Below are 16,212 nucleotides of genomic sequence, written 5' to 3'. Positions count from 1 at the left end.
CTGTCTCTCTTCTTATAAAAAAAAAAAAAAATTCATCTCCCCATTTTTACATTGATGATGATTGAAGAATAAAAAATAATTATTCTTTCTTATTTCTTGTGGCTGCTTTTATACTGATATACATAATATTTACTGAATAAGTCTTCATACTTTGTATACATATCACATACCAATTTAAAAGACATACATAATTACAGTACTAACATTTGATGAAAAATCACGTGCCACGTGCAATACACGTGCCCAACCACTAATAAACAAAAAAAGGAAAAAAAAAAAAAACTAAGGAGACAGAAAGATTAGAAGGACCATCCCTTCCTTTTTAAAGAGCATAAAAGAGAGGTCCTATAATTTCATAAGAATAGTATTATTATAATTCAAAAGTTTAATAAGTTTAGAGTTTGAAGAAAGGTGTCTCATAGTTGTTCAATTTTATGAAATAAAAGTAGAGAAGTGGTTAATTTTATTTTTCAAACTTCAACCAAGAAAAAAAAAAAGAGTGAAATTATACTGTCCAAACTAAAGTTAACTGTGGAGAGATGGATTTGGAATACTCCTTTATCCAAGCAGATCCTGGAATAGTCCTATGATAGTTACCTGAAATAGAATAACAACTTCGGTCGGGAATGTCGGAATTAGCACTCCAACGGTCTAGTTAGTTTTTCCTCCTTAGCATATTGGTTGCTCTTTTTCTTAAGTAAGCTATTTGAAAACATACGTACTTCTTGAGTCTTCCTCCTCTTTTTATATAGCTTCTCTTTTGGGTTTTATCCCCTACTACGAATCCTATTAGGACTCACTCCCCCAATGCTCTACGGAGAGGAATAGTCAACCGGCCGATATGCCGCATTGCATGGACTATTCGGCTTCGACTACCAGAACCAAGATCTGTTATTCAGCCATTCACTGTAACCCCTTTTACAGGGCTCTAAATGGGCCTGATAGATGAGGCCAATGAACTGGCCTGCAATTGGGTCTAATGGTATTGGGTTGCTTGAAAACGACTCCTACAATTGTCCCCCGAGTAGACGGCTATGCGGAGACCTGTGTAGTCGGCAAACTCGGTTGCCGAAGGGGCAGTTTGACATTTCAAAATGTATTGGGATTTGGAAATGCGGTGGATGCGCCTTTTCAATACTGTCGTGCCAGAAAAGATGTGATGAACAATGATTGTGGCTTTCTGCCTCTTCTTACTCTCCTTTCATACAAGTCTTCATACTTTGTATACATATCATATACCAATTTATGAGACACAAATAATTACAGTACTAACATTTGATGAGAAATCACGTGCCATGTGCAACACACACGCCCAACCACTAATAAACAAAAAAAGGAAAAAAAAAAACTAAGGAGACAGAAGGTTAGAAGGACCACCATCTCCGTCATAAAGAGCATAAAAGAGAGGGGCTAGAATTTCTTAAGAACAGTATTATTATAAGTCAAAAGTTTAACAAGTTTATAGCTTGAAGAATGGTTTCTCATCGTTGTTCAATTTTATGATATAAAAGTAGAGAAGTGGTTAATTTTATTTTTCAAACTTCAAACAAGAAAAAAAAAAGAAAAGTGAAATTCTACCATCCAAACTAAAGTTAACTGTGGAGAGATGGATTTGGAATACTCCTTTATCCAAGCAGATCTTGGAATAATCCTTTTATAGTTACCTTAAATCGAATAACAGCTCCGGTCGAGGGTGCCGAAATTAGCACTCTGACGGTGTAGCTAGTTTTTCCTCCTTAGTACATTGGTTGCACTTTTTCTTAAGTAAGCTATTTGAAAACATACCTAATTCATGGGCCCTCCTCCTCATTTTATAAAGATTCTCCTTTGGGTTTTATGTCCTACTGCGCATCTTATCAGGACGCACTTGCCCAGCGCACTACGGAGAGGACTAGTCAACCGGCCAAGATGACGCATTGCATGGACTATTCGGCTACGACTACTAGAACCAAGATCTGTTATTCGGCCATTCACGGTAACCCTTTTTACTGGGCTCTAAATGGACCAGATAGATGACGCCAATGAACTGGCTTGCAATTGGGCCTAATGGTGTTGTGTTGTTTGAAAACGGCTCCTACAATTGCCCCCCGAGTAGACGGCTATGCAAAGACCCGTGTAGTCGGCAAACTCGGTCGCCGAAGGGGCAATTTGAGATTTCAAAATGTATTGGGATTTGGGAATGCGACTGATGCGCCTTTTCAATACTGTCGTGCCACAAAAGACGTGATGAACGATGATTTTGGCTTTTCGCCTCTTCGTACTCTCCTTTTGTACAGGTCTTCATACTTTGTATACATATCGCATACCGGTTTAAGAGACACATAATTACAGTACTAACATTTGATGAGAAGTCACGTGCCACGAGCAACACACGTGCCCAACCACTAACAAACAAAAAAAGGAAGAAAAAAAAAAACCAAGGAGACAGAAATGTTAGAAGGACCATCCTCTCCTTTTTAAAGAGCATAAAAGAAAAAAGGGGCTAGAATTTCTTATGAACAGTATTATTATAACTCAAAAGTTTAATAAGTTTATAGCTTGAAGAAAGGTTTCTTAAAGTTGTTTGATTTTAAGAAATAAAAGCAAAGAAGTGGTTTATTTTATTTCTCTAACCTCAAACAAGAAAAAAAAAAAAACAGTGAAATTCTACCGTCCAAACTATAGTTAACTGTGGAGAGATGGGTTTCGAATACTCCTTTTATCCAAGTCGATCCTGGAATAGTCCTTTGTGAGTTACCTGAAATAGAATAACAGCTCCGGTCGGGGTGTGTACACACCCCATTTTTGACCGTCCTCAAGACTTGGACGTCACCGTTCGAACACCCGGTGATCATCAATGTTTGTGTTCGTTTGGAGTTCCCGGAGGTCTCGGCTACGCGCCTTACCTCAGGATCTCCGAACCCGACTGTTTAGTGTCTGGTTTTGCACCAAACACTTGTGTTTTTCCTTGGAGGGGGAAAGAATGCCTTGTGAGGCATCCCCACACCTCACCGGCCATGGCCGTAGGCCACCGGCTGGTGTTTTGTTTCCATCGGCAATGTATATTGCCGGTCGGCATTATTTGTTGCCGGTCGGCACTCCATTTTGTCAAAATGACAATTTTGAGCAGCCGACTACTGTGCATCTACTTTTTGTAGATATTTTGTGCCAGCTGTGATAACTGGCACCCACTCTGTTCCCCTCTATACACGTGTATGGAGGGATTTCCCTCTAAGCAAGCTTGTTTGATAAGCTTTGCAAAGGGGACTTCTATAAGAGGAGGGCTCTCCTCCTTTTTCTAGGTTGGCAAGTTTGAAGGAAAAACCAGAGCTTATACATAGATATATGATCTCTCTCTATATTTCCCTCTCTTTCCTCCCTTAGTGTGTGTTTGGAAGCCTAAAAGTGCATTTGACCTTACTTTTGCACTAATACACACACCATTACACCTTGCTCCGAGATTGAGAGGCTTTGAGGGTTGATTCTTGAGCTTTTGGACTGATTTTGATCAAAAGAAGAGGGCTGGACCAACCGTTCTTCAAAGGTTCTTCAAGGGTAATCACTTTGCTTTAGTTTCCCCAAACTTGCACTAGTCTTTTACCTATCTTGCTTGCTGATTTAAGCTTTGTGCATAACATAAAAAAAGCTTATATTTTCATGCTTAAGAACTTTCATTGAGGATGTTTTGTGGTTTGAGTTCAAACTCACCCTCGTAGGCCTTATTTGGCCTTTTTGGTGCTTCCTTTGTGAGGCTTTGTTTGCTTGAGTGTCTTGGTCTTCTCACCACTGAAAATCAGTGGATTTTCAGTGGTGAGGAAGGTGGTTTGAAGTTTTGTATAGGGGAGGGACACCCCTCTCCCTTCATTGCCTCATTTCCTTGCCTTTTGGCTAAAAGGGCAACATGCATGCTTGACTAATTTTGGCCCTATTTTAGAGTTTTTTTGGTGTCTCTAGGTCACATGTTATCTCTGTTTTTGGTCAGATTTGTGCCCTTTTGCATGCTTAACATACTTGCTTTACATTCCTCTATTTGGCCTAGAAATGCATCTTGTATTTAGGTCATGATTCTTGCATGTGTTAGCCTAATTTCATGAAGGTATTGGCATTACTTTACCATGTTTAAGGCCTGTTGGCCATCTATTTCAGTCATGCTTGCCATGTTTGGTGTCATCTCTTTGCGCTTTGGCTTGTAAGCCTTGAGTATATTGGCCTCTAGCATGCGTAGCTTAGACCATCCTCATGATTTGGCATCATTTAGGATCGTATTTCAGTCCATAAATCATGTTTGTATGCTTGCATATGTGACCTCTTTCATGCTTTGAGGATGTGCCCTTTTATGCCTAGAAATGAGTTTTGGTGCATGCATCCCATTGGAGCCACTTGAGCTGCCATATCAGTGGGTTTTGGAGCCCATTTTTACATGCTAGAATTCTGTTTTTGCTTGTCTAATTCATGCCATGAATGGTCATGTTGGTGGAAGTAAAGTGCTCCCTTTTTGTGCCTTAGCTTTAGGTCCATTGGCTTGCGTGTTGGCATGAGTGTTTGTCCACCTTTTTGGGCACTTTTGGCCACTGTTTTGGGGTGGATTGAGGTCTGCCCCTTTGTGGTTTAAGTCCACAATTGCATGCTTGTCACATGTTTGTTGCATGATTGCTTCATTAGGTGTTGTAATATGATGATCCTATTGCTTAAATCGTTCATGTTTGCATTGCATTTGCATCTTGCATGCCTAGCATCGCATACTTGCCATAGTAGTTGCATGGCATTTGGCATGCCTTGCATCTTAATCCCATGTTGTATCTTTGAGTCATGTTTGCATAACATGCATTGCATTACTTGGTTTGGGGTGTCAAACCAAGTGTGAGGGTTAAGGAGCGTTCATACTATAAGTGATGTAACGCGCCTTAACTCTCGGTCACCGGGGCCCTGGACTTCGACATGATAAGGTCTTGGTCCTCACTTGTGTATTGCATGCATTTCTACATCAAATGGCAAGCTTGATCTCTTAGGCTATCATGTACAATTGATGGCTCGAGGATCGAGGGCCATGCTTCCCTGAGTTCAATACATGATGGGGAACATGACCATGCTCACATGTGCCTGAAATCCCATGCCATATACTGTCTGTCCTCTGTTGCTGTCAAAACTGTCTTCTGCAGGAAGTTTCTGCCAACCGGCAGCATTCAGTGCTGACCAGCCATTGGTGAATGGCCGATAACTCCATCAGCAGCCAATGGAAATCATATATTGCCGGTGGGCATTTCCTCCAGCCGTTGGTATTCTACAGTGTGCAAGGAACCTGTCCTAGAACTTTGGCATTTTTCAGAGAAGCAAGGCAGTGAAAACAGAGGCAGCAATGGTATGGTACGGGCTTTCTGGACGAGACGGGTTCGAGCATGCATCACTCACGCATCCCGAGGCAGGGGTCGTGGCCACCTTTCTTTTTTTGCATTCGTTCTGTTGGTTAATCAGAAATTCTGTAATAATTAATGTGTTTATTATTCGGACTGTAATATTTATTCGGTCCCTCCGAACGAGGGTGAATTTGTAATAAGTGTGGGTGTGTGTGTGTGCATGTCTTCCAACCCCCACTTCTTTCTCCCTTTTACTTACCTGCTTTGATGGTAGACTAGGGCATATTTAAAATTAGCATACCTTATGCTATGCATGCGTGCATTCATGCATTTATATCGCATGCACCAGGCTCGGTACATCATGCTAACTGCATTTGTACTTCAATTCCAAATTGAATACGTGCATCAATTGATCGCATTTCACATGCCATGTTTAGGTTAGCCGAGCCTACTCTGATTACATCCTGTATGTGTTGCATTAGTCAATTCGACATGAACTAGGACCATGCATGTTGGCTAACTAGTTTATTGTTTTGGCACGGAGTACGATGTAAGTATTTATGCTTTAGCATCTCGCATGAGTGTGAATGCTATCATGACAGCATGCTTACCATGTGGCTAGATGCTTATGTGATAAACTGTTTGAATGCCTGTGGGTGAAGGTTGGATTGTCTGAGTTGGAAAAACTCGTTGAAATCCGTATTTTAGCCTACTTGCGAGTAGCAAATTCCAAAATGTTTTTCAAGACAAACGGATATGCAATGTTTATTTCCAAATTTGGCGATCTAGTCTATACTTGTGTGCTGTGCGCATAAAATAGTAATTCTAGGCTAATAAATGGAATAAGAACACATAACGTTTTCAAAACTGGATATCACGGTTAGTAGAGGCCGGTCTTCAGACCGGGCGAGAGGGGGTGCTCATAGCTGACCTTCCCCGATCGTACCCAAGTTCCCGAGCCAAGGCAACTTTGGTGATGACGGATACGTGGCCTTCGGCACCGAGTCAGGATTTCCTAAATTCCCCCATTTTAAAATATTTAGGTGGCGACTCTGTATCTGGCAAAGCAGTCCATGTTTGGCACTACTTTTCAAAAATCTGTTTCTCAAAACGATTTGCCGGATTTGGACTCTTTGGTTCAGATTAAGAACCGTGACACAAAATCGAGTCCGAACTGTAGCAAGGGGCCCACGCGGGCGCGTCTATAGGGTGCTGAAATTAGCACTCCGACGGTCTAGTTAGTTTTTCATACTTTGATATTGATTGCACTTTTTGTTAAGTAAGCTATTTGAAAATATACCTAATTCTTGAGACCTCCTCCTCCTTTTATAGAGCATCTCCTTTGCGTTTTATCCCCTACTACGCATCCTATCAGGACCCACTCCCCCAATGCTCTACGGAGAGGAATAGTCAACTAGTCTAGATGCCGCATTGCATGGACTATTCGCCTTCAACTACTAGAACCAAGATCTGTTATTCAGCTATTCAATGTAACCCGTTTTACTGGGCTCTAAATGGGCTCGATAGATGAGGCCAATGAACTGGCCTGCAATTGGGCCTAATGGTATTGGGTTGCTTAAAAACGGCTCCTACAATTGCCTCCCAAGTAGATGGTTTTGCGTAGACCCGTGTAATTGGCAAACTCGGTTGCCGAAGGGGTAGCTTGACATTTCGAAATATATTGGGATTTGGGAATATAGTGGATGCGCTTTCTCAATACTGTTGTGCCAGAAAAGACGTGATGAACAATGATTGTGGCTTTCTGCCTCTTCGTACTTCCCTTTTATATAGGTCTTCATACTTTGTATAAATATCACATACCAATTTAAGAGACACACATAATTACAGTACTAACATTTCATGAAAAATCATGTGCCACATGCAACACGTTCCCAACCACAAATGAACAAAAAGGGGGGGGGGGGAAACTTAGGAGACAGAAAGGTTAGAAGGACCATCATCTTCTTTTTAAAGTGCATAAAAGAGAGAGGGGCTAGAATTTCTTAAGAACAGTGTTACTATAACTCAAAAGTTTAATAAGTTTACAGCTTGAAGAAAGGTTTCTCATAGTTGTTTGATTTTATGAAATAAAAGCAAAGACGTGGTTAATATTATTTTTCAAACTTCAAACATGAAAAAAGAAAGAGTGAAATTCTACCGTCCAAACTAAAGTTAACTGTGGAGAGATGGATTTGGAATACTCCTTTATCCAAGCAGATCCTGGAATAGTCCTTTGATAGTTACCTGAAGTAGAATTACAGCTCCTGTCGGGGGTGCCGAAATTAGCACTCCGACGGTCTAGTTTGTTTTTCCTCCTTAGTATATTGGTTGTTCTTTTTTCTAAGTAAGCTATTTGAAAACATACCTAATTCTTGGGCCCTCCTCCTCCTTTTATAGAGCTTCTCCTTTGGGTTTTATCCCCTACTACCCATCCTATCAGGACTCACTCCCCCAGCGCTCCACGGAGAGGAATAGTCAACCGGCCGGGATGCCGCATTTCATGGACTATTCGGCTTCGACTACCAGAACCAAGATTTGTTATTCGGCCATTCACTGTAACCCCTTTTACTGGGCTCTAAATGGGCCCGATAGATGAGACCAATGAATTGGCCTGCAATTGGGCCTAATTGTTTTGGGTTGCTTGAAAATGGCTCCTACAATTGCCCCTCGAGTAGACGGCTAACATTATATTTGGTTGAAATGTAAGTGAAATGTAGGTATATTTTATTTTCATTTAACCTACCTTTTCCCTTTCCATTTCCAAATTCTTTCCCAAATCTTCCAACCAAACACAGTACAAAGGCGGTAAAATTATAATTGTAAATCGTCTATCAACATCATTACATATATTTTCAGTTTTATTTAGCAGATGTTTCTGGATTTAGTTGTTATGCTTCAATCGATCTGTTTGCTTTTGAGTTTGCAAAAACAAATAATTTTTGAATTTTTAATGTTAACTTTTTTAGTACATTTTGATTTTTTTTTTTTTGTATTTATTATTTTTTTCATATGTATTCACAAACATTTTACACTTTAAGTGTATCTAGATTAAGAGGATCTATAAGTAAAATAAAAATAAAAATAAAAATTTAAATATATAAAAAGTTAACTAAAAAATATGAATTAAAAACTCAAAAAATATTTTTGAAAACTCAAAACCAGACTATCTTTTTTGATTAAACTGTCTGCCTAAATAGTGGAGAGTTATCCTCAACTTATTTCCTTTTTTTGCTTTAAAATGAAATTTTAACCATATTAGATAATGAAATTTCATCCAATTTATTATTTTACAATCAGATTTTAATTTTAGGATTAAATGGATATTTTGACATAAAAAATGTGAAAATGGACAATTAAAATAGCGACTAAAATGAATAGTAAAGAATAACATTTATTTTACTTTTTTGGTTTTTTGTTACAAAAGAATAATTTTGCCACGTACATATAGATTTATATATAAGATTCTGAAAATATATATATATATATATTAGAACATATATATAAATTTAAAAGAATAAGAAACTAAGAAAGAAAAAATCTCACCTTCTTGAAACCCTAAGCTTAATCAAGCATTAAAAAAAAAGAACTCCAAATTTTTTTTTTAATAAAATTAATAACACATCATCCTGTACAAGACACAAAAATGGCAGATTTAATCATATTTTGGCAAACTTGAGTCCTTACGAATTCCCTAGCATATATCATCAAGTAAAAGCCATGCTTTTGAGAGATTATAGAGAAAGAAGAGAAAAAGAAAGACTATGGAGAGGGAAAGAGCGAGAAAGAAAAGTTGATTCAACTAACCTCGCATGCCCAAAATTGGCGTTTAACATTTTCAATTGGCCTTTGTGGAGATGGATTTGTAATAACAGATCTTTGATAGTCTCCTAATGCTAAATCAGAATAACAGCTCCAGTCGTCCTCCTCCGTACTAAAGCTTCTCATTTCCTTTGGGTTTTTATCCCCTGCTACATACATAATTACAGTACAAACATTTGATGAAAAATCACGTGCCACGTGCAACACACGTGCACAACAACTAATAAGCAAAAAAAGGAAAAAAAAAAAAAACAAAGGAGACAGAAAGGTTAGAAGGACCATCCTCTCCTTTTTAAAGAGCATAAAAGAGAGAGGGGCTAGAATTTCTTAAGAACAATATTATTATAACTGAAAAGTTTAATAATTTTACAGCTTGAGAAAAGATTTCTCAAAGTTGTTCGATTTTATGAAATAAAAGCAGCGAGGTGGTTAATTTTATTTTTCAAACTTGAAGCAAGAAAAAAAAAAGAGTGAAATTCTATCGTCCAAACTAAAGTTAACTGTGGAAAGATGGATTTGGAATACTCCTTTATCCAAGCAGATCCAGGAATAGTCCTTTCATAGTAACCTGAAATAGAACAACAGCTCTAGCCGGGGGTGCTGGAATTAGCACTCCGACAGTCTAGTTCGTTTTTCCTCATTAGTATATTGGTTGCTCTTTTCCTTAAGTAAGCTATTTGAAAACATACCTAATTTTTGGGACCTCCTCCTTCTTTTATAAAGCTTCTCCTTTGGGTTGTATCCCTTACTACGCATCCTATAAGGAGTGACTCTCCCAGTGCTCTACGGAGAGGAATAGTCAACCGGCCGAGAAGCCACATTGTATGGACTATTTGGCTTCAACTACCAGAACCAAGATCTGTGATTCAGCCATTCGCTGTAACTCATTTTACTGGGCTCTAAATATGCCCGATAGAAGAGGCCAATGAACTGGCCTGCAATTGGGCGTAATGGTTTTGGGTTGCCAGAAAATGACTCCTACAATTGCCCCTGTGTAGATGGCTATGCGGAGACCCGTGCAGTCGGAAAACTTGGTTGCCGAAGTTGCAGTTTGACATTTCAAAATGTATTGGGATTTGGGAATGCGGCGGATGTGCCTTTTCAATACTATCGTGCCAGAAAAGACGTGATGAACAATGATTGTGGCTTTCCGCCTCTTTGTACTCTCCTTTCATAAAGGTCTTCATCCTTTGTATATATATCACATACCAATTTAAGAGATACACATAATTACAGTACTAACATTAGTTGAAAAATCACGTGCCAAGTGCAACACACGTGCCCAACCACTAATAAACAAAAAAAGGAAAAAAAAAAAAAAACGAAGGAGATAGATACGTTAGAAGGACCATCCTCTCCTATTTAAAGAGCAGAAAAGAGAGAAGGGCTAGAATTTCTAAGAATAGTATTATTATAACTTAAAAGTATATTAAGTTTACAGCATGAAGAAAGGCTTCTCATATTTGTTTGATTTTATGAAATAAAAGCAAAGAAGTGGTTAATTTTACTTTTGAAACTTCGAAGAAGAAGAAAAAAGAAGTGAAATTCTACCGGCCAAACTAAAGTTAACTTTGGAGAGATGGATTTAGAATACTCCTTTATTCAAGCAGATCCTGGAATAGTCCTTTGGTAGTTACTTGAAATAGAATAATAGCTCCAATTGGGGTGTCAAAATTAGCACCTCGACGGTCTAGTTAGTTTTTCCTCCTTAGTATATTGGTTGCCCTTTTTTTTTTTTTTTTTTCCTTTAAGTAAGCCATTTGAAAACATAACTAATTCTTGGGCCCTCCTCCTACTTTTATAGAGCTTCTCCTTTGGGTTTTATCCCATACTACGCATCCTATCAGGACTGAGTCACCCAGCACTCTACGGAGAGGAATAGTCAACCGGCCGAGATGCCGCATTGCATGGACAATTCGGCTTCAACTACCAGAACCAAGATTTGTTATTCGACCATTCGTTGTAACCCCTTTTACTGGACTCTAAATGGGCCTGATAGATGAGGCCATTGAACTGGCCTGCAATTGGGCCTAATGGTATTGGGTTGCTTGAAAACGGCTCCTATAATTGCTCCACGAATAAATGGCTATGCAGAGACACGTGTAGTCAGCAAACTCGGTTGCCGAAGGGGCAGTTTGACATTTCGAAATGTAATGGGATTTGGGAATGCGGCAAATGGGCCTTTTCAATACTGTCGTGTCAGAAAAAACGTGATGAACAATGATTGTGGCTTTCCGGCTCTTCGTATTCTACTTTCACAGGCCTCCATACTTTGTATAGATATCACTTACCCATTTAAGAGACACACATAATTACAGTACTGACATTTGATGAAAAATCACGTGCCACGTGCAACACACGTGCCCAACCACTAATAAACAGGAAAGGTAAAAAAAAAAAAAAACCCTAAGGAGACAGAAAGGTTAGAAGGACCATCATCTCCTTTTTAAAGATCATAAAAGAGAGAGGGGCTAGCATTTCTTCAGAATAGTGTTATCATAACTCAAAAGTTTTAAAAGTTTACAGCTTGAAGAAAGGTTTTTCATAGTTGTTTGATTTTATGAAATAAAAGCGGAGAAGTGGTTAATTTTATTTTTCAAACTTCAAACAAGAAAAAAAAAAGAGTGAAATTCTACCGTCCAAACTAAAGTTAACTATGGAGAGATGGATTTGGAATACACCTTCATCCAAGCAGATCCTAGAATAGTCCTTTGATAGTTACCTGAAATAGAATAACAACTCCGGTCGGGGGTGCCGAAATTAGCACTCTTTCGGTTTAGTTAGTTTTTCCTCCATAGTATCTTGGTTGCTCTTTTTCTTAAGTAAGCTATTTGAAAACATACCTAATTCTTGGGCCTTACTCCTCCTTTTGTAGAGCTTCTCCTTTGTGCTTTATGCCCAACTACGCATCGTATCAGGATTTCATCCCTCAACGCTCTACGGAGAGGAATAGTCAATCGGCCGAGATGCCGCATTGGATGGAACATTCGGATTTGACTACCAGAACCAAGATATGTTATTTGGCCATTCACTGTAACCCCCTTTACTGGGATCTAAATGGGCCCGATAGATGAGGCCAATGAACTGGCCTGCAATTGGGCCAAATGGCATTGGGTTGCTTGAAAACGACCCCTACAATTGCCCCCCCGAGTAGACGGCTATGCGGAGAACTGTGTAGTCGGCAAACTCGGTTGCCGAAGGGGAAGCTTGACATTTTGAAATGTATTGGGATTTTGGAATGCGGCGGATGGGCCATTTCAATACTGTCGTACCAGAAAAGACATGATGAACAATATTTGTGGCTTTCCACCTCTTCGTACTATCCTTTCGTACAGATCTTCATACTTTGTACACATATCACATACCAATTTAAGAGACACACGTAATTACAGTACTAACATTTGATGAAAAGTCGTAGGCCATGTGCAACACACGTGCCCAACCACTAATAAATAGAAAAAGTAAAAAAAAAAAAAACTAAGGAGACAGAAAGGTTAGAAGGACCATCCTCCTCTTTTTAAAGATTAAAAAAGAGAGAGGGGCTAGAATTTCTTAAGAACAGTATTGTTGTTACTCAAAAGTTTAATAAGTTTACAGCTTGAAGAAACGTTTCTCATAGTTGTTCGATTTTATGAAATAAAAGCAAAAAAGTGGTAAATTTTATTTTTGAAACTTCAAACAAGAAAAAAAAGGAGATAGAAATTCTACCGTCCAAACTAAAGTTAACTTTGGAGAGATGGATTTGGAATACTCCTTTATCCAAGCAGATCCTGGAATAGTCTTTTGATAGTTACCTGAAATAGAATTACAGCTCCAGTCGGGGGTGCCGAAATTAGCACTCCGACGGTCTAGTTTGTTTTTCCTCCTTAGTATATTGGTTGTTCTTTTTTCTAAGTAAGCTATTTGAAAACATACCTAATTCTTTTGCCCTCCTCCTCCTTTTATAGAGCTTCTCCTTTGGGTTTTATCCCCTACTACCCATTCTATCAGGACTCACTCCCCCAGCGCTCCACGGAGAGGAATAGTCAACCGGCCGGGATGCCGCATTTCATGGACTATTCGGCTTTGACTAACAGAACCAAGATTTGTTATTCGGCCATTCGCTGTAACCCCTATTACTGGGCTCTAAATGGGCCCGATAGATGAGACCAATGAACTGGCCTGCAATTGGGCCTAATTGTTTTGGGTTGCTTGAAAATGGCTCCTACAATTGCCCCTCGAGTAGACTGCTAACATTGTATTTGGTTGAAATGTAAGTGAAATGTAGGTATATTTTATTTTCATTTAACCTACCTTTTCCCATTCCATTTCCAAATTCCTTCCTAAATCTTCCAACCAAACACAGTACAAAGGCGGTAAAATTATAATTGTAAATCGTCTATCAACATCATTACATATATTTTCTGTTTTATTTAGCAGATGTTTCTGGATTTAGTTGTTGTGCTTCAATCGATCTGTTTGCGTTTGAGTTTGCAAAAACAAATAATTTTTGAATTTTTAATGTTAACTTATTTTTGAATTTTTAATGTTAACTTTTTTAGTACATTTTGATTTTTTTTTGTATTTATTATTTTTTTCATATGTATTCACAAACATTTTACATTTTAAGTGTATCTAGATTAAGAGGATCTATAAGTAAAATAAAAATAAAAATAAAAATAAAAATTTAAATATATAAAAAGTTAACTAAAAAAATATGAATTAAAAACTCAAAAAATATTTTTGAAAACTCAAAACCAGACTATCTTTTTTGATTAAACTGTCTGCCTAAATAGTGGAGAGTTATCCTCAACTTATTTCCTTTTTTTGCTTTAAAATGAAATTTTAACCATATTGGATAATGAAATTGCATCCAATTTATTATTTTACAATCAGATTTTAATTTTAGGATTAAATGGATATTTTGACATAAAAAATGTGAAAATGGGCAATTAAAATAATGACTAAAATGAATAGTAAAGAATAATATTTATTTTACTTTTTTGGTTTTTTGTGACAAAAGAATAATTTTGCCACGTACATATAGATTTATATATAAGATTCTGAATATATATATATATATATATATATATTAGAACATATATATAAATTTAAAAGAATAAGAAACTAAGAAAGAAAAAAACTCACCTTCTTGAAACCCTAAGCTTAATCAAGCATTAAAAAAAAAGAACTTCAATTTTTTTTTTTAATAAATTTAATAATACATCATCCTGTACAGGACACAAAAATGGCAGATTTAATCATATTTTGGCAAACTTGAGTCCTTACGAATTCCCTAGCATATATCATCAAGTAAAAGCCATGCTTTTGAGGGAATATAGAGAAAGAAGAGAAAAAGAAAGAATATGGAGAGGGAAAGAGTGAGAAAGAAAAGTTGATTCAACTAACCTCGCATGCCCAAAATTGGCGTTTAACATTTTCAATTGGCCTTTGTGGAGATGGATTTGGAATAACAGATCTTTGATAGTCACCTAATGCTAAATCAGAATTACAGCTCCAGTTGTCTCCAGTCATCCTCCTCCGTACTAAAGCTTCTCATTTCCTTTGGGTTTTTATCCCCTGCTACATACATAATTACAGTACACACATTTGATGAAAAATCACGTGCCACGTGCAACACACGTGCCCAACAACTAATAAGCAAAAAAAGGGGGAAAAAAAAAAACTAAGGAGACAGAAAGGTTAGAAGGACCATCCTCTCCTTTTAAAGAGTATAAAAGAGAGGGGCTAGAATTTCTTAAGAACAATATTATTATAACTGAAAAGTTTAATAGTTTTACAGCTTGAGAAAAGATTTCTCAAAGTTGTTCGATTTTATGAAATAAAAGTAGCGAGCTGGTTAATTTTATTTTTCAAACTTGAAGCCAGAAAAAAAAAAGTGTGAAATTCTATCGTCCAAACTAAAGTTAACTATGGAAAGATGGATTTGGAATACTACTTTATCCAAGTAGATCCAGGAATAGTCCTTTCATAGTAACCTGAAATAGAACAACAGTTCTAGCCGGGGGTGCTGGAATTAGCACTCCGACATTCTAGTTCGTTTTTCCTCATTAGTATATTGGTTGCTCTTGTCCTTAAGTAAGCTATTTGAAAACATACCTAATTTTTGGGAACTCCTCCTTCTTTTATAGAGCTTCTCCTTTGGGTTCTATCCCCTACTACGCATCCTATAAGGAATCACTCTCCCAGTGCTCTACGGAGGGGAATAGTCAACCGGCCGAGAAGCCACATTGTATGGACTATTCGGCTTCAACTACCAGAATCAAGATCAGTGATGCAGCCATTCGCTGTAACTCATTTTACTGGGCTCTAAATATGCCCGATAGAAGAGGCCAATGAACTGGCCTGCAATTGGGCGTAATGGTTTTGTGTTGCCAGAAAATGACTCCCACAATTGCCCCCCGTGTAGATGGCTATGCGGAGACTCGTGCAGTCGACAAACTTGGTTACCGAAGTTGCAGTTTGACATTTCAAAATGTATTGGGATTTGGGAATGCGGCGGATGCGCCTTTGCAATACTATCGTGCCAGAAAAGACGTGATGAACAATGATTGTGGCTTTCCACCTCTTCGTACTCTCCTTTCATACAGATCTTCATACTTTTTATATATATATCACATACCAATTTAAGAGATACAGACAATTACAGTACTAACATTAGTTGAAAAATCACGTGCGAAGTGCAACAGACGTGCCCAACCACTAATAAACAAAAAAAGGAAAAAAATAAAAACTAAGGAGACAGATACATTAGAAGGACCATCCTCTCCTATTTAAAGAGCAGAAAAGAGAGAAGGGCTAGAATTTCTAAGAATAGTATTATTATAACTTAAAAGTTTATTAAGTTTACAGCATGAAGAAAGGCTTCTCATATTTGTTTGATTTTATGAAATAAAAGCAAAGAAGTGGTTAATTTTACTTTTGAAACTTCGAAGAAGAAAAAAAAAGAAGTGAAATTCTACCGTCCAAACTAAAGTTAACTTTCGAGAGATGGATTTAGAATACTCCTTTATTCAAGCAGATCCTGGAATAGTCCTTTGATAGTTACTTGAAATAGAAT

Source organism: Camellia sinensis, chromosome 3 (assembly GCF_055761805.1).
Source record: "Camellia sinensis isolate YWXY chromosome 3, ASM5576180v1, whole genome shotgun sequence".
In the NCBI taxonomy this organism is placed as follows: domain Eukaryota; kingdom Viridiplantae; phylum Streptophyta; class Magnoliopsida; order Ericales; family Theaceae; genus Camellia; species Camellia sinensis.
Note: the sequence above shows the minus strand (reverse complement) of the source record.